Source organism: Haemorhous mexicanus, chromosome 2 (assembly GCF_027477595.1).
Source record: "Haemorhous mexicanus isolate bHaeMex1 chromosome 2, bHaeMex1.pri, whole genome shotgun sequence".
NCBI lineage: Eukaryota > Metazoa > Chordata > Aves > Passeriformes > Fringillidae > Haemorhous > Haemorhous mexicanus.
The window spans coordinates 43,413,864-43,433,491 of record NC_082342.1 but is presented as its reverse complement, the minus strand read 5'-3'; positions in this window follow the sequence as shown (position 1 = coordinate 43,433,491).

Sequence of the window (19,628 nt, the reverse complement as noted above, 5' to 3'; positions counted from 1 at the left end):
TAAGAGATTTAAGGAAAGACAAAACAAGTAGGGAAAACACAGTGTTAAAAGAGTAATCTTCACGGAGTTCTCCTCCCTCCTTTTATTTTCTACAGAAACAGAATGTCACAATCTCATTTTTTATGCATCTGTCTACTTTTATCACTGCTTCATTTTACATCTCAGCAGGCCTGACTACCCTGAAAAATACACCTGCATAAAACCTGCAAGGAACAGAGAAAATACATAAGTAGGGGTGAAAAACGAAAAGACAGCTCCCTGCACTCTTATCACACCTTTTAGCATCTATCTGTTTGAGGTCTCCTGTGATTCATTCACCCTTTCACTATGTAAAAGGCCAAAGCAAAACTGCAGTGATAGTAGCATCCAAGATGAATATCAAGGAGGCCGGGACTAAGTGGAGAGCAGCACTAAGAGAACCCATGGGAATGAAGGTCACAGAAAAAGAAGGAGAGTTTAAATAGAGCAGTATGGAGCAATGAGTCTGGCAAGTTCCTGCATCAGAGTGGTTTTTGAGAAGCAAATGATAGGGAAGGAATATATAAAGAAAAACACAAAGAAAGCATTTTGAAAAGATGTTGCTCATTATTGTTATTTTCACACCTGGGCAAATAAAAATATTGTTTTGCAATAAAGCCAAGCAGTAGAGGAAGCTGGTTTATGATTTCCTAAAGGGCAATGCATATATTCTTGAGCCCATTACTGGGTTCACATACCTAGAGAATTTCCAATGTGTCTTCAAGCAGAAGCTGCATGGCAGGAACAGAGTAGTTTCCTTCTGAGAGCAAACGACTATGTCCTGACCCTCCACAAAATTATCCATTTGTCTACTGCCATGTGTTTTCCATTTCCTTATTGTACCAAAAATATTATTGCTGTCAGCATTCTACATCATCAATCCTCCTTCATTAATCATCCAGTCAATGAAGAGGCATAAGACTGAGGCATCGATATCATGCTGTGCTTCTGCAGACAGACTAGCCAGGTCAGGAAAACTGGGAGCTAGTGGAAAAGAAGGGTTCCCAAAGAAGTAGTCTTAGAAGTAGGAAGGGGACCAGGAAAGAAAAAGGTGAAGACCCTGGCTAGGGGAAATATCCTGGAAGTGGCGGGATTCTGGAGATGTGGGAGATGCATGGAAACGAACCCTAGGGGATGCCCACGATGACAAATACCCCTGGGACTGGACTATGAGTGTGGACTGACATGATTTCTGACTGAACTTCCACCACCAAGTGGATGGTGAACTTCCACCATCAAGTGACAACCTTGATGAGAAGGGAAGTTAAGATCTAGTGAACATAGCACCAAGGACAGTAAGCCAGGGACTATATGAGGTAGACAAATAGGATAAAAGCTCTCTTCTCATTGATTCTTAAATAAATCCCAATATTCAGAACCACTGTCAGTTGTCTCTTATTTTCTCCCGCCTCTGACTACCAACAGCAGAGCTGATTGGTTCACAGTTTGAAAAGTTATCTGCAGATTCCTTAGCAGCTGCTGCTATGACTGCAATTACACTTCTCCAAAAAAATACCAAATTGTCTGAAATCTCAATTTTTTTAATACAGCAAACTAAAAATGTTTATATTTGGAAAGCAAAATTATTATACTTTTTAATATTATTTGATATTTTTATGCAGGGTTTTTTTTCATAGATACATGTAATTTTTCATAATTTCTTTTACTATTATCTCCTTTTTTAAACTTTACATCCCTTCCACCAGGCTGAAATCCTGCAGACTACTTTTGGAAGCTGCCTTTTTATATGTTTCCCAGCAGGCAGGCAACTCCTGAAATCTGCAAGTGAGAGATCTCCTTCCCAGCTAATGGCAGCACGCTGACTACCTATAGCTTTCTGACCCTGTTTCCACAGAAACCACCAGAACTTGTTAAGTTTAAGCAGTCTTATTTGAATAATGGAATGTTTTTAACTTAAACAATATCACTTTTAGGGTAGAAAATGCTGATCTTTTTCTTTAGTTTTGCATTATGTGCCTCCAAGTAATTTTGTATTTCTTCGTCATTCTCTTTTCTTCTCCCTTTTTTCTTTTTTTGTTTGTTTGTTTGTTTTTAATGATAGGACTTGCATAAAGATTACTGAATTATTTAGATTATGTGATATGTGGTCTGCCCGTAGTTACACAGCAGAATGAAGACTTCTTTCAAAAGAGCAAGTAAATTTAAACCCAGATTCACCTATTGTTGTTTTGGCATGGACAGAAAGATAAATAATGGCCTGTAGAATTATAAAAGAGAACAATAGAATGGACACTGAAGCCTCAGTAACATCATTTGCTATTGAGAATAAACATGTTAAACAATACCTTCAATAAACTGAAACAAAAAATATGAAAGTACGTATTGCCCCAAGCATCTCTGCGTGTATATTTGAGATCTCACTTCTAGAGAGGCCAGATACTTTCTTTCAATTTTGAGCTTAAATCTATATCTATTTGGTTTTTTGAATGTTGCATCTTCTAGGTTTTATAAATTAACATTTCTTGCTTTTTTTTTTTTTTTTGTTTGTTCCTTTCTTTCTTTGTTTTTCTTTTTTTTTCCCCCAGTGGAAGCCACGAAGTTCAGTTACAGATGCATTTGAAGTATGATCACATTTCACGTAGCAACCACATATACTTACCTCTAGCAAAAGACCTGTCCTGTGCTCTCTGTGACCCTGTCTCATTTCTCAACAGGTTCTTCTTGCACCTTCATTTCCCATTTCCACCTTTCTCCTTTGTCTCCCACATTTAAGGATTTTATAAAGAGTTGCCTAAGGTATCAAAGCAATTTACACACCTCAAGTATTTCCTTTACTGTCATTACAGAAGACTTCTCTAGTCAAAGAGTAGATAGTGCTCCAGTAATGTTACAAGATAGAGAAATTGGAAATGCTGGTGTTTTATTCATTTCTCTTGGTGCATAGTTGCCTTCTTAGGTGGGCACTGTCAATACCCTCTCCACATTCGTCATTCAGTTTAGGAAAACAACTGAATTACTTGGATTCAGTCTCATAATGGAGACACCCCAAATGTCTTCTCCTAATAACCTTACCTGTTCTAGTTAGATTCATCTTCTGAAAAGCAAATGGGTTCAGAACTACACCTTTTCTGAAAATGACATTTTGGTGATGGTTCTTCATGCAACAAACAATTTTAGTAATCTTTACCTTTACTGGCTGTCACAAGTGAGGTCTTTTGTCTTGTCTGCACCATTTTCATGCATACAATGTATGGTTAACTCCAACAGGTGATTTTCTTCTTTACTAATTTCCAGTTAAGTTAATATCTTCTATAGAAGAAATTCTTATTATTAGATCCCAAGTAGATAAGCTTATATTCTGCACTGTAGCACACCATAAAGTTTTTAGAATTTCAAAAATTCAGTTCTTCTAATATACTCTTATGATTTCCCTCTGGATCAATGATGCACCATCAACAACTACAATTTTTGCATCACTAATTTTTTTTTAGTTTTTGCCAATATGCTTTATTACAATATTAACGTTAATAGCATTACCAAAAGAAAATAACAGATACTATTCTCAGACAAGGTAACCCTAGCTCAGTTCACTAGAAAATATTGAATGTGAGTAAAATAAAAGCATTTGAGAGTTTTTAACATGTAAGCGAGAAGCAGAGAAATGGAAGCATACCACACTGTGTCTTGCTGAAAGGCATGACTACCATGACTTATAAAACATAGAGTGATGACATTCAATGGTGTCTGTTGGGGCTCTTAAGCTTTGGTGATTACTGAGGAGAATTTGGAGCACCTTTAATACAGCCTATGAGTCTCTATTAAAACAAACAGGTTAATAAAACAGAATAAAAGAGCTGTAATGGAAGATCTATGTGTTTTAAGCTACAACTGCCTTAATAGTGATATAGGAGGTAACTAGTAAATTCTGAAGTTCATACTGCAAGCCACAACAGGATTCAAGATAGGGCAAAAATCAATACAAAGTATAATATCTTATTTTTTTATAATGGCAAATAATTCATATTGAATTACTTCAGTAAAATAATATGTTAGGCACCTCTACTGCTGCCTTACCTTTAGGTAGAATATCCAGTGCTTTCATCATATTTTAGAAAGCTTCACAGAGGTTGCATTTCCCTTGATGTAATGCACATTTCCAAGTTCTACTGATCCAGTGGAGGCTTTTAGAGCAGACATAAGTTTCACGGACTACATCCATGCCAGTTAAATAAACCATGACCAAGAACATTCCTAGACATTGAGGACGACCAATAAAGAAAGGTCCACATGGTTGTAATAGCAAATTCTTTCACTCCCCAAGTAGGCTGCATGCCTACTCTCCTATTCATGGTGATCCCTGAGGGGTTTTACCTGTCACAGGTGACTGGAAATTGTTTGAAAAAGGGATGGATTATATGGACCATATATATGCTGGACTATGGCCTAGCAAACCACAAGGACAGGCAGCAATTTTCTTAACTGCAAGGATGTTCCCACATTAATTTCCTAGGTGAGATGGAGCACAAGTGGTGAACATGTGTGAGGTTCTCTATGTGCTTTGGGGAGATCATGGCCACAGAGATGGCACATAGGAGAGACTACATCATTTTTAAGTCCCCATCATGATGTAGCCATGCCTGGGCTCATGATGGTTTTGCTGTTTCTGGTGCCAGCCTAGGGGCTGATGTCCTGTCCCCATGGAGGTGCCTGAGGACTGTGGCTGGGGTCATCACCTTGCTGTGCAGGGAGCTGTTCCAGCCCCTATGATGATGATGATTTACTCAGAAGAGTAAAAGAAATGTTTCAAAATTTTTTTAGCTCTGAAATGGTGACACAAAGCCCCTGTATTTCTGAGTCATTTTCTGAATTTATGTGAAACAGTCAGCACTTAAAATTTCCATCTTGCTTTGCGGTTCAGATGAGAAGTTTCCTACAAGAAGAAAAATGTCTTCTTTCTCAGTTCTATCTATAACTAAGGTTTAAAACACCAGAGAATAAAAGGAAAATGTCTATCTATGATAAGAAAAAAAATTCAGTAAAAAAAAATTAAAAATATATAGCTAAAAAGATTCCTGAAGGATAACAGTTGAGTAATTTCTGAACTATATTTTTATTCTGATTCAAGTCCCTATAACTGGTATATAACCCCAGCCTTTTCTTAGCCGCTCCTCCACACAGGCTTTCATGGATCTTTAGGAGTTTTCTTAGTTTCTGCACAGCTACAATCCTGCAGGTAACTTTCTAGTAAAATACAGTGCAAATGAATATTAATGAAAGGCAAATATTCTGTCTACTGCCAGCAAATTTAATTGGGCTTACACATATGCAGTGAAAAGTAAAAGGGAAAAAAGTATATATATATTCTTATATATTAAAATATATATATTCTTATATTAGTTCATATCAATTAAAAGAAATATCTACTCAGAGAATCCAAAATTTTCCCATGAATACTAAATTAAGAAATGTATTTTGAGTGACAGAGTGTAAAATCTTGCTACCTGAAAAGCTCTTTTGATATCATTTCCATGTAGCTTGACTGCAAAAATGTTCTCTTTCCAGGAAGGCTTGTACCCCTCTTTATTCTTTTCCTCAAAGGGCTTCCAAGGTGGAGTTTGGAGTATTGCAAAAGAATTGCTCTCAAGTTTCTGCCAAGGAGATGCAAATGAGCCTTCAAGGCCCCCCATGGCTAGGTTCTGCATACACATGTAGTAAAGATTTAAACTACAAGGGCTTGACCCTGCAAATACTTCCACAGCTGCTGCTTAACTTTGTGAATTTAAATAGATTCTTTGAATTAGCTGGTAAAGTCAGGCAGACAAGTGAAAGGTAGGACTGAAGCCTGGTTTAGACCACTCAGGGAAGCAAAAAGGAATATGCAGACAAAGATGTGCAACTGGATAAGCGGTTATTATGTAATTTAGTTACTGAGCTACTATTTTGATGTTAAATTCTTTGGAACAGAGATTGTGTTCTTATCTTATGTCTGCCACTTTCTAATCTGTAACAGGAATTATTCATACAAAGAAACCATTTATACAAAGAAGCCTTTATATTTCCTCTATAAAGAAAGAAATATTTTTGAATCAAACTCTGTCTTGGCCTTCTCAAATATAACATTTTGTTCTCTTGCCAGACAATATGAAATCTACACAGTTTAAAAGTGTGTTTGCCCATTTAAAGGTATACCTATAAATGGATAAAACAAGCAGTGTGCTTTATGAGGGTAAAAACTTGTTTTATGAAGGAAAATTAGGAATAGCAAATACGACTCATATTGTGAAGATTAAATTGTTAAAATTCAAGTGAGGGTCAAGATTGGAAACCTTATTATTAGGAAATAACTTATTATTGCAATGGGGCATCGTTTAACTATCCATACCAAGAACTGGTTTTTTTCAGAACAAATTATTTTAGACATGAACTAAGTACAATTCTGTCTTATATACAAAAATTAGTTTTCCAAGTTAAAATGCTCAGAATTCTGTCTTGATACAAGTAAGTTTCTGATCCATAAAACATTCTGATTTGAATTAAATAATGTCTTTCTGACAAAACATATTTCATCTTTATAAAACTCTATTTTTAAGGATTTTATTCCTTCAATTTTTCCACTCAATAAAATTGTTTTCTAGAGGGAAGAAAAGCAAAATCCTATTTATATCGTCAAACAAAGAAAAATGTTGTAGATCTTATTATATGTAATTCTTATATTGTCTTCATAGAATATAACTTTTGTTCTTCAGGTACTAGAAAGTAATTTTTAGTTCATGTAATCTAGGCTGATGTTGAGAAGATATTTTTTTTGGTGGTAATAAGGCCATTAATGCCCTATAATCCTATATTTTCTTTTATTTGTACTTTTTGTATGTCAAAAACTTTCTCTTGGCTTATGCTAATGACACATTGCACCATCTACTAATGAAAATCCATGTAAAATAAATTCTATTAGTCCAGTTCATACACATGCACTTTTGAAAATTACCAGGAAAACATAAATCAGCTTACCTTAGGTGACAATCTAGTACCTATTATTTATATAAAATTTATATTTTTTTAAGCAGAAATCTTCCTCAAAGAAAGGAAAAATTATTTCCTTCTAAAAAGTTATTCTGTATGACCATCACAATAAATGGCAGCTACTAGTACATATGTGTCAGCTGCCTGTTTTGAAAGTAATTCACCTGATGTTACTGAAATAGATGAAACATTTAAAGAATGACACACCCTCAGAATCTGCAGTTTAGGCGAGTAAAAGCATGTATGGTAAAGGGAAATACAAGAAATTATGTGAAAATTTTTTGTGTGTACAGTTTTGGTCCCAGAAAAAAAGAACCTGTATCAGTATGGCAGTAATATTTATTTTCACACAGTCAAGCAGCAGCTAGTTTGCAACATGCACTGCAGCTGTCATAAAGCTGATAAAACCAGAAATTCTTTCCTTGTTTTACAGTATTTTGAGATTTATTAACGTTTTTGGGGGATTAAGACAATATAAAAGCAGTTTGTTTAGAAAAATTTGTGTTGAATAAGTAACTTCAGTCCCCGATACATCTTTTTCCCTAAATAGAAAAAAGCATTTTTTTGAAAGTAGAGCTATTTCAAGAGTTGAGGATTTCTCTTAGCATTAAGAGCATAAGATTTAAATTCTTCTTCTTTTGACATTGTTGTGGGATTTGAACCTGGAGGTTCTATGCTCTATGCCATGCTCAGTCCTCCTGTGTGAAAACATGGTTACTTACTAGAAAAACAAATTTTGAGTTATTTGTCTATTTTTGTAATTTGAATACATTCAGAGAGTTCCTATGATTAGGAACCAGCAAGAATTTGCAAATGGACCTTTCAGGGTCCATAGAAATCCCAGCCACTGATTATATCTGTTAGCTAGTTGTGGGCACAATATTCTAATTTACTTCTTATTTTAAAGAATTCCAAACCCATAGAAAAAACTAAATTTGTTTTCTTTCCACAAAAATAAACAACAAACTACCTGAAGTCTTGAAGTCTTGCTGAAAGTGTTTTTTTTCTGGCCTCTCATACTGTCAGTGATTAGGTGCTTCAAATAAAGGTGTGCAATCTCTTTTATTTGTTCATTGGGTGGGGTTTTTTGTTGGTTTTTTTTTTTTTCCTCGGATGTACTGATTTACTTCATTAGCTTTTCATTTGTCCATCTTTGTCCTTGGTATCAAGTCACAGTTCCAGATTTGACCAGTGTCATATATTACCTATGTAGACTTATTTTTCATTCGGGACATGGAGAAATACTGATTGTTATTTATGCCTTTCATCATACAAAAAGATGAAAGGCATAAATATTTAACACTTAAGGCTGGAAAAAAGTAAGAAAAAGACAAATAAAGGTCTGAGGGTTGCAGTCAGAATGTATCTGAAAATAGGATGAATTTTGGAAAGAGGATGTAGAACAAAATAACATATACACAGGTCAAACTAACAATAAATTGGGTTGGCAGTAAAAGGCAATGCAACAGTGGAAGCCTTGGTTACTATGAAAATGTTATGCTGGGTCCTGAGGGTGCAATCATTTTTCTGTTTTTGAAGGAAAATAAGGAATAAAGGTGTCAGGCTCTTCCTGATAGGACACAGGACAATACAAGGAGTGCTCTCAGATCATTGCCCTGTGGCTTTGGTCTTGTAAAATGCCCAGAGCTGAGGAGACCTGAATTTGTTCTAAGCTGACTGTACCTTCCTTGTTGTCAAGGAGAAATCTGCATGGCAATACCACAGCTCAGAAAAAGCCAGGTATTGAAGGATGAAACCCCTTCAGGAGTAACATCATCTCCCATTGGTTCTCTTCCTCCTCCTCCCCCTCCTGTATGTAAAAACTTCAAGCATGGTGTTTTCTTTTGCAAAGAACAAGCAAAACTTTGTGCAAAATTGAGCTGGTTTTTAGCAACACAAGTGCCCAGAATAAAACTAGGTAGATCAACCACCTGAGTGAATATTAAGGTAGAAAAACACATACACTGCTGATGTTGAGGAAGAAAGAAAGAGCAAAACTGTCACAAGCCTTTATCCAAAAATTGGGAGGGGATGAGTCACAGGAAGGGAAGGTCATAGTGTTGACTTCTGGTGGAGTAAAGGAGAAAGAGAGAAAAAGTCTTTTACTTCCTCAACCAAAACACAAAAGCTAAAGTCTGGGAAAGAAAGTAAGAAAGAAGGAACTGCGTGCAACCTTTATGAAGAAACCATTTAGGCTTTTCTGGTGGGCTAAAGAAGCTATGGTTATTTCACAGCTCTGCCCCACCTCTGCTGAGAACAGAAAACTGAAAGAAAAGCTGCCAAAATTACCTTAATCAGTTTGTGAACAAGTGGGCACAAGGCACAGCTTTTAGAAGTGAGTAGAAGTACAAAAAGTACCATTTGGTCAAGCATAAAGTGTCAGATTTTTTTTTAGAGAAGATGTTCTAAAATATTTTTCTTCAAGAGCTGTGTAGAATGATCATGTTCATCCGTGTTGTAAGAATTTTCTTTATATCTTTAATTAAAATTGCTTTTTAAACAGCTTTATTCCCATTTGTGACTGTGAAAAATTGTCTCCCACGACACCAGGAATTTCAGCATAACTCTCTCAAGAGTTTTTGTGATGATCTCCTCAAATATGAATCAACTCGTTCCTGTCAATCAAGACCTGTCCGAAAGGTGTCAGTGGGAAAACTGGCAAACAGAATAAGGGTCTTTGGTACAAATACAAAACAAGCCAAGATCTCTTGAGTCCCAGTCTTAACTTTAAGTTCAAGACTCTCAGGTGCCTCATATTTTACAGATGTTTACTTAATTAGCAAGAACTAGCTAATACAATATGTGTTAAATCTAGCACCTGATGACATTTAGCTCGTGAATAGCTGCACCATTACATGTTTGCACTTCTGGAGTACTCACATTACTTCCCCAGAATTGGTGCACAATGGTGAAAATACATCAGTGTTTAAAAAGGCATAAAATCCATTAATTCAAATGAGACCAACTCCTTTTTCTGTAAACAAATCCATAAATGAAGAAAACTTGATGAAAGTACCACTGAGGCTTAATTACTTTTTTGGACGCTTCAGCATGCAAAGAACATTGACAATTTTCCATTTTTAATGAAAAATAGCCAGGTTTTCTGCCAGGGACAGTGAGCTCACTACACTTAATTAACTAATAAGTCCTGTGATGATGATTTTTCCTTCAATGAAATGTTGTTTCTATGAATTGCTCCATCAAACTTATCAAAAAGTGTAGAGAAAAAGAGTGCAAGAGTGACTTTAGGTAACAATTAAATTCTCTAAGTCCTAAATCTGGGATTATATTTGTCTTTTTCTTTGCTGAATTTACAAGCAGCCCTCTCTTGTAACAACTGGTATCGAAGAATAATCCCTAAGGTGGAGAAATGAGAGGTTTGCTTGGCAAATATAGTTAATTGAAAAGAACTTAAGTTCAGCTAACTTCTGCTGAGATGATGGCTGTTTTTCACTGGAATTCACTTAGATTTTTTGCAGGTCTGGGACTTGGAAAAATTATGGGACCTTGAGCCACAGCAGACATTTCTGAGAACTCCAGTATTTGAAACACCATAAAACAATTAATTGATTGTCCTTAAAATGATATCTGGTTTATATATAATTTTGAGAGGGAGAATGTAGTTGATTTGTATAATTATTAAATAAAATAAACTAAAATAAACTGCTGCTGTATCAGTCTGAAGTTGATTAATTTGTCTCTAAAATACTGAAACTATTTTTCCTTCAATTTAAAAACTTATAAGACATATTTTAAAATAAAATTAAAATTTTAAACTATATACATTAGAGCTGTCAAAATAAAATGGTTGGATCCATATTTAAAAAAAATTAAAAAGTTGAAAATCTTTTTTTTCTTATCAATGCCCTAATAATTTCTATCACTATAAAATTAATTTTGGAGACCAAATTGCTAATAATTGAAAAATATGTCTAGCTCTGTGGGCAGGAAACAAGGAGCCTTCATAGAAGCAGAATTCCGTATTATATTTTCTTTTTAGGCTCTTTGTATTGTAAATATCTATTAATTCAAAAATTCTTTTTTTCCCTGTCTCTCTCTGTTCCACTAAGCGTTTCCTGATAGTACTTTCTGTGTTTGGAAAGAGAGAGCTTACTTCTTTGTGTCATATAATTTTTTTTTTTTACTCTTTGTAGCAGTGTTCTAGATAAATGACATCCTTACAAAGAAACCAACAGACCAACAACCCCTTAATCTGTGCTTACACGGTCACCCAGTGCTTGCCATCATCTCTAGCTGTTTAATACAGAGCACATCATTCCTGTGCTCACTGCTGTGAGGAACCCAAAAGCTGATTCCAAGGAAGGAAGTACTAATCCCACCCAAAGTACAGATTTTCTTGGAAGTGTTCTAATGTGGCAGAGCACCCAGTTCCTACCTTGTCTTACCAAGACTGAGATTTTGATTATAAACTTCTCTGCTTCAACTCTAAGCATGCTCAATAATCTCCTGCAGAGCCAACAAATCTGTTTTATCCATCATTTCTGCCTTGCAAAAAGATCACTAAATCACTCTATGGATATTTAACTGCTGGTATACTCTCCCTTGCTCCTCTGACACCAAGTTTTTAAAAATAATTATAATAGCTATGGACTGCCCTAGTTTGTGGTTTTGTGTCTGTCTTCAGTCAGTCTGAATTATTTTTACCATTATAATTTCCAAGATGGAAACAATATATTTTTGACTTTGCAGCCTGGCAGTTCTGTGTAGATTTCCTATCAATGCAAGGGGGAAAAAAGTCATTAAGGATTAATTCTGAGAAATGGTAAATTGAATTATTGATTGCAAGGTTTCCTGATACTTTGCCTTATCCCAGAAAAACATGATTTTTCCACTTTTGAAAAGCTTGGAAGTCCCTTTGCATTACATAAAAGAAATGTTGTGTAAATAGCCTGAAAGAATATTTAATTTTATCACGTGTAATGATGTGATTGTCTGACATGCGTGGCTCTGTACACCACTCCATTACTGGCACCCATTGTAACCCTCCCTAATGAACCCTTAAAGAAATTTAAGAGCTTTGATCTATTATGCCTTAAATACTTTTTCATAACATTTAAAATAAAAGCAAAACGAATTCTTATCATACATTGTTTAATTTTCGCTGATATTCAGATTCCCTAGCCATGAAATTTGCTGAAGAACATGTTCCTTTGCAGGAACTTATGTTGAAACATAACTCCTAGTAAAAAAGTAAATATTACTAATACCTTGACATAAAAGGGAAGCTATTGAACAAATCTACTCATTTTCATAATTCACTTTCTATAACTCTATCTGACTTTGAATCTCATTGATGTCAACAGGGAGCTGTAGTCTATCACAGAAACCATCCTTTAAATCTCCTGTAAGAGCACATGTACTGCTTGGAACTTCACAGAGCTTTGCATGCGAGATGCCACAATTGATACAAGATTCAGAGAGATGATAGTGCAGGAAACAACAGAAAAATTAATGAAATACCTTCAAAAAGCAAACTCGTACAGCATGAACATTATCTTTCCAGCTGTGTGTTTAGCAGAAAATTCTACAGGAATTGTTTTCAGCCCTGGATAGAGTAATAACATAGATGACACCCCAAGGAAGCTCCCCAGCAGTCCACACATCAGGGCTTAGACTGAGCTTAGCAGGAGCAGGGTTCTCCACATGGTTCCCCTCTCCTTAGTTCTGCTCACTGCTTTACTTCTTGACTGTCTGATGAACTCATGCATATTCCATGAGAGATTAAGTTTTAAAACAAAGAGAACAAGACTGTTCTTAAGGACAAGCCTAAGATTTTTAAAAGAATAATTGGCTACAACCAACTTGTAGATGGACCCTAGAAAATAAGTTTATACTACATCTGCCTTATTATTTTAAATAGCTGAAGTTAGGTAATATTAAACTTTAAAAAAAGGGTAGGTTATAGATTGGTTTTGGAGAATAAAACCCTCTTGGTTCAGTGTAGTAAAACTGAGTTGATTTAACCAGATCTGTTTCTATACTAATCAACCTCAGCACAATACTCATGCAATGGACAAAGCCAGGCAAAGGCTGAGATGTGCCTGTAACTTGTGTTTGACAGAAGAATTATACCTTTGTGAAGTGTATTTCTAGGAGTACTAGATGAAGTCTGAGATGTAAGAATGCTTATTATCCTACAGAAAATGTGTGACAAGTGCAGCTGACAGGAAAACCACTTGCTTTATTTTTCTTTCCTACGGAATTCAAATATTTTCTTATTCCATTGAAGAATACAGTTGGAGATGAGAAACTAGATGTGGTGTAAAGAAATGTAAGTGTGAGGGGGTGTCATGGTGTAACCATATCCACCAGCTCAGCCCCAGACACCTGCTTACTCACTGCCTCAGTGATGGCAGAGAGAATCCAAAGAGCAAAAGTAAGAAAAAAATAATTAATTCACCATTTCTCAGTGGTGTTCAGCCATTCCCAGGAAAGCAGGGCTCTATCATATGTTACTCAGGAAAATAAATTACTTATCTCACCTTATATACCTCTCTACTCTCTCTTCAACCAACGTTTTATTGCTGATCATGATGCCATAGGGTGGGGAATATTATTTGAGTGATTTGGGGTCAGCTATCCTAGCTGTGTTCCCTTCCAATTCCTTGTGCACCCACAGGTTCCTCTCTGGTACAGTGGGGTGAGGAGCAGAAGAAGCCTTGACACTCTGTTAGAGCACTCAGCAGTCAGAAAACATTTCTTCATTAGCAACACAGTTTCCAGTACGAGTCCTAAACACAGCCACATGCAAGCTACTGAGAGGAAAATTAACTCTATCCCAGGCAAAACCAGCATGGAGGAATAGCTGCACAGCTCTCCTGAGCCGCCTGCCCTCTTTCTCACAGAACTGTTACGTGGGATGCACTCGCTCTGCCAGAGTTAATACCTTGGTCCTAAATACTGAGACCTTGGGGACTGTGCTTCAGAGTGCTGTGGCTTCATTATTCTTTCCATATTCTGGAATAATGTTGCTTCCACAGGGCCAGAATTGAGATCTGGGTGGACCTGTGAGTCCCAGAGCTTCTGTCTTTTGCCAAGACTGCCTGTCCTGAAAATCAGCCTCTCCAGCCTGTGCTTCCAGGCTTCCTGTACATTATGCAGGGTACAGAGGTATTCTTCTTGCCCACAGTTTGAAAGAAAACCCGCAAACAGGCTGACTCAAAATTGTGAATTAGACATTTGCAGGTTCCATGACAAGAACTGGGTTTATTGACAGAATCAGGTTCATAGTCCCAAATGTATCAAGCAGAGACACAAATGTTGAGAATTCAGGCAAGTGTGATTAGCATAAGTACATTAAGTGTCCCAGAGCTGCTGCAGGAGGAGTAATATGCCAAGAATCTGGACAGAGTAATGTGGAGTTTTCCTGAGTTTTCAGTGTAGGTCTGCTTGCTGAAAGCTCAGGAGGTTTTCAGTGAAATATTTTATAATCCACCAATTCATATTTTCCAGTGAAATGGTTTTTCATCACAAAATATCTCTGTGGTTCTTGTAGTATATGATCTCCTTATACTGCTGTCTCAGCTTTAACTGGTAAATAGATAGAAGTAAAACAATCTCCAATGTTAGGATGAAGTTTTGTTGTTGATTTTTTTTTTTTTTGGGGGGTGTTGGTTTTTCTGGATTTTTTGTTTGTTTGTTTGGGTTTTTTGTTTTTGTTTTTGTTTTGTTTTTTGTGACACTGAGGGTTATGTTGTGTTAGACTGTGCCCTTGGGCTTTGCATTACCAACCCCAATGACTGCTGCCCCCTGAATGCTAGTACTGTTACTTTGAAAAGAAGTAAGGCACCATTTCATTTTTTTGTTGAATTCTCACTTGCCCATAGTAGATTAATGCCTGCCGCAAGAGTTAGTATATCAAGATGATAAAATGTATCTTACCTAAATGGATGTGCCTGAATGTACAGACAAGAGTAGCATTTTTTTCTCTTAACTGTGATTTTTTTTTGGTTTTGTTTTCTGATGTTGACTGGTCTTTTAAAATGGAGTATCTGCTGAATGAATGCTTTCTCCCAGTTTGAATTTTGTTGTTTTCAGCACAAAGTTGCACAGTCTGACATTTGTGGGCTGTTCATACCACATACTGTTTTCAATTGCTTATGTTGCCATCTCTTCAGGCTTCTGTGCTTTTTGCTTTTTATGGCTTCAGGGACTCTTCTAATAGCATCCTTATTATCTTCCATTATTGTCAGGAAAAGGCAGTTGCAGAACTTTGCTCATCATCCCACAGGAAGGGCAGGACTTTTAGTAGTATAGAGAGTTGAAAAATTGCAAAACAGATGTGCAAATCAGGCCTGGAATTCAGGTATAAATTTTCTTCTGATGTTTTGGTGCCTCTGTTTATGTCCTAGTTAAAACCTGAAAGAATAATTTTGTTCTAAGAAAACAAGTGCAACTTGAAGGTCTAGAGTGGTTTATCTATGAACACATCTTCAAAGATACATGTGCCTTTCTCAGCTAATATGAGTAGATTTGCATTTCACTATTCTAAAGTTTGAGTTTATAATTAAATCCATCCCAGCTTTTCACATTATGGAGCAGCTCTAACACTGTGCATACTCTCAGCCCATGGCACAGAAAGGTCATTCAAGTTAGGCAAGCTATCAATGAGAAAAGGCGAAGGTGAACTGCACTACTGTGAGCTTGCCATAGTGCATAAAGGGACAGGTACTTGTAACCTGGTATATGAAAAACTTCTAAACTGTAGTAATTTAAAAATATATTTAAGTCCCCAGAGTTGAACACATTTCAATACTCCTGGTTTATGGCTGAGGCACTTCAGGCTCCCTAGCCCAGAAGAAAAAGTGGGCAATTTAATATCATGATTCCATACCAGCTCCTAGTTCCCTTTTAAAACACTGCTTACAAATATACAAATTTAAGCTCCACTGGTAAATAGAAAAGGAAAGTTTATTTTATTAATAATTTATTTTTATAAGAAAATGTTTAATTTTTCTACAAATATTGTGCTGTGACTTCACTTCTTATTGAAATACATAATAACATCACGATTTTGTGTTTATAATAAAAGACGCTGACTTCTAGGATTTTTTAATCTTTAGTTGGAATCATAGTGATTGAGCACTATGTTGAAGGCATAAAGTAATTTTAAAACTAATCAGAACAGTTTAAAATCAAAATACAGTTAAGGATTGTCTGCATCTAAACAATAAAATGTAGCACATCCACCCCTTCTCTACTCTGATCAATTAAAATGTGAATATAGAGACATGAATATTCTGGCAGAAGAAATTACCATTCAGAATTTCTGGGTTTAAATTGCTAAGAATTAGTCCCCATTTCGGGATCCCTATTCCTCTCTATACAGACTTATTTAGATGTGATTTTCCTTTTCTTCCTCTAAACATCAGGTGGTAAAAAAAGCTAGGCACTGTATAAGGATTTTAGGACTTAAACAGGTGAGAATATACATGAAATCAGATTCAACACTAATAAAGCACCTTGCTTCTGAAAATTAAATCAGAAAATCAAAATTTTAATAAATACGTTGGGCGAAAATGCAAGGGAGAGAGATGCTCTTAATTTTATCACCTTTGTAACAGTGTAACTTCATTGACCTAAGATTTACAGTGGGAGAAAGTAGACAAAAGCTACTCCCCTTGTCTTTATTATGAAGAAAATATATTTTTATCATCAAAAAGCAGCCAAATGCCCAGAAGTTACTTAAGACTCTACAGTCCTTTTACTCTCAATTTACATCAGTACTTAGCAAGCCAAGAGTTTATATTTTAAGAAACATAGATTTGTTAATCAGTTGGATACCTTTAATATTTTTATCCTGTGTGTACTCTGCTCCTCATGACCACACATAAAGAGGTTCATTCTTCACTATCTCTCAGTCACTACAGAGGGTACTCCATGTGAGCCACTAAAACTGCCTTTGACCAACACAGCTCTCAGCGTGATTACTTAGGCAAAGCAGTTCACCTCCTACAAAAAAGAACTCAGAGTGTTTCTTTTTTCCCCCCTCTGTTCAGAGAAGTAGTTCAAGCCTCCAATCACAATAGATTTAGTCACCTTTTTTGCCTTTCCCAAAACTTGGACATAGAGCATGAGTTCAGTGTACAGAGCAGAGCTATTCTTCAGGGCAGTTCTGCAATGGTGCACACACCTTTCCCTCGGGTTGTCCCCCTGAACATTTCTTTCACAGTGTATGACTGTGCATGACTGTGGGTCCTCTCCTAGAAATATTGTCCTCTCCAATGGGACACTTGATCGTTGTGCTGATTTGGATGCAGTGTCTTTATGTTATGCATGATAAATTACAAACTAAGCCAAAACTTTTCCTGAGTATTAAGAGCGGTAAAAGTTAAAGAAAGGAAAAGTGAAAGTCTGCAATAAGTCTTAGGAAGAGCCTGAGAGAGTCTAAGACTGCAACATAAAACTGAAACTCCCCAGAGGGGAAAAAAAAAAAAAAACCAAAAAGAGGGAAGAAGGAAAGGAAGGAAGGCATAAGTAAGGGAAAGCATTATGAAAACTGTAAATCAAATTTAAGTCAAGATACCAGCGATGCATTTATATTATAAGGCCAGTTCTCATTATGGCCAGAGTTGTCAAGTAAAGTATAATTTTTCTGGATATTTAGTTTTAAGACTATAAAGAGTGCTTTATCAACAGCCTAAATTGTTAAAATGGCCTTGAATAGATATGACAATGACTGGAGTGTTAACCTAAATGTTATTGTGTGTGTGTGTGTAAGGATGGAGAGAATTAGGGTCTGGCTACTCATTGTAAACCATCAAGTCTCAGAGTAGTTTCCTGAGGGAGATATTCGTTAAGTACCTGACTTCTGAGGTAATTGCATCCAATTGCATCCAATTGTATGTACATTCCAATTGCACTTCAAAAATACTCTGTGACAAAGACAATTAATGTGAAGAACAGCAATTTCTAGCAGTGACAGAGAAGTCATAGTCCTCTTTACTTAGCTCTGTTCTGTATTTTAATTTTAGACTGTGGCCAGGATTACTGTTCAGGATGTCACCCCAAGATTTTTGAAGTCAGAGACAATCTGACTCTCTCTTTAAACCTCTGTTATTGGCATAGGTAAATTTGTGGAGTCCTTGGCAGAGAGGCTTTAGGAAAGCATATCATTCAAAACAGCACAAACCCAAAATGTTTTCCCGGTGAGCGAGTTGAGAATAAATAAAGGACTGTTGTATTAAAAGTCCAAATGATGATAAAACTCACAAATGATCAAATTTAATCACATCAACTAAATTAAGGAAAATCAAATTTAAGCGCCTGTCTTCAGAGGCCAGTCCCCTCTGGCTCCTTTTGTCCTTCAGTAGAGGGAGGTTGACATGTCCAGAGGGAGAGAGCCTGCTGAAGACAGAGCTTAGCTCTCACTCTCTCTGTTCAAAATATAGAAAACCCAGCAATTAACCTGCCCTAGTTACATGGAATTAATCCAGGATGAGCCATCTACATTTTTTCCATGAATAATAAAGGGTGTTCAGAGAAGGCCGTTTCCTAATTGGACCACTAAATTAGATACTAAAAAGAAAGCAGAATGAATATGCAAAATAGGATGCAATTCAAGCACAACTGCTAACTTTCGGGGAAAAAAACCCAAACAAATAAACAAAAAGCCCTTGTTCACATTCATTAAGTGTGTTAGGCTTACATACTCAAAATAATCTAAAAACAACATGGGGTCATAAAGAATGATAGATGACAGTCACTCTTAGTCTTGTTTGTATTTGTGAACATCTGGATCAAAGCAGTTATTTCAGCAAGTATGCCTTGCAATAACACCATGAAATATGAGTAGGATCTTTCTTAATGCTAAGTGAATATTCGTCATCAGGATGGGCATGGGCTCTGGGGCTCCAGCCTCACACTGTGGCATAAAGCAGCTCTTACGTTGTAGAAAAAGCCATAAAAGCATTGCATAGCTGATGTACAACATTTCCAATGCTGGTGGAAATGTTGCTAACACATCACTCTTATCTGCTAGGTAGTTATCTATTCCCAACTGTTGAGGGGCTGTGGTCCATCAGGTAGAGCCTGAGTCTTTCAATGTGTGCTTCCACAGGGAATGATGAGGACAAGTTCTTTCTAAAACTCCACACCTTTGCTTAATTGCATACAGTTTGTAGACTCAGGTGTAACTCAAAAGAGGGCAAGAAGCCTAGGTGTCCCAAACAGCTCTTAAAAAAAATGGATTATCTTGTTTTAAAAGAGTTTGAAGTCCTGTCACAACCACAAAGATATCTTTATGTGTCACTTGCACAGAAGGCTACAAAACTAAATTCAGCTTGCACACAGTTTATGGAAATATTTTTCTTCATTTTCTTCTCCTTTTTTATTTGTTATTTTTTTTCTTTATTTTTTCTCTTTTCTACAGAAAGTCAATGAAGCATAACTAAGAGGTAAATATTTTCTTATTATTTTTCAGGTGGCAAAAGTTTTTAAAAATTTAAGAAACACAGTTTCGCTCAGCTTAATCTGAAAAGAAGAAAAATCATCCTTGTAATGTTTACTTCCCGGGGAAAAATTAGTGACTTGCAATTCCAGCAAGAAAAATTTTTCATGTCTTGCTTTTCCTTTACTCAGTTCTACTAAGTGTAGCAGTTTGCATATTT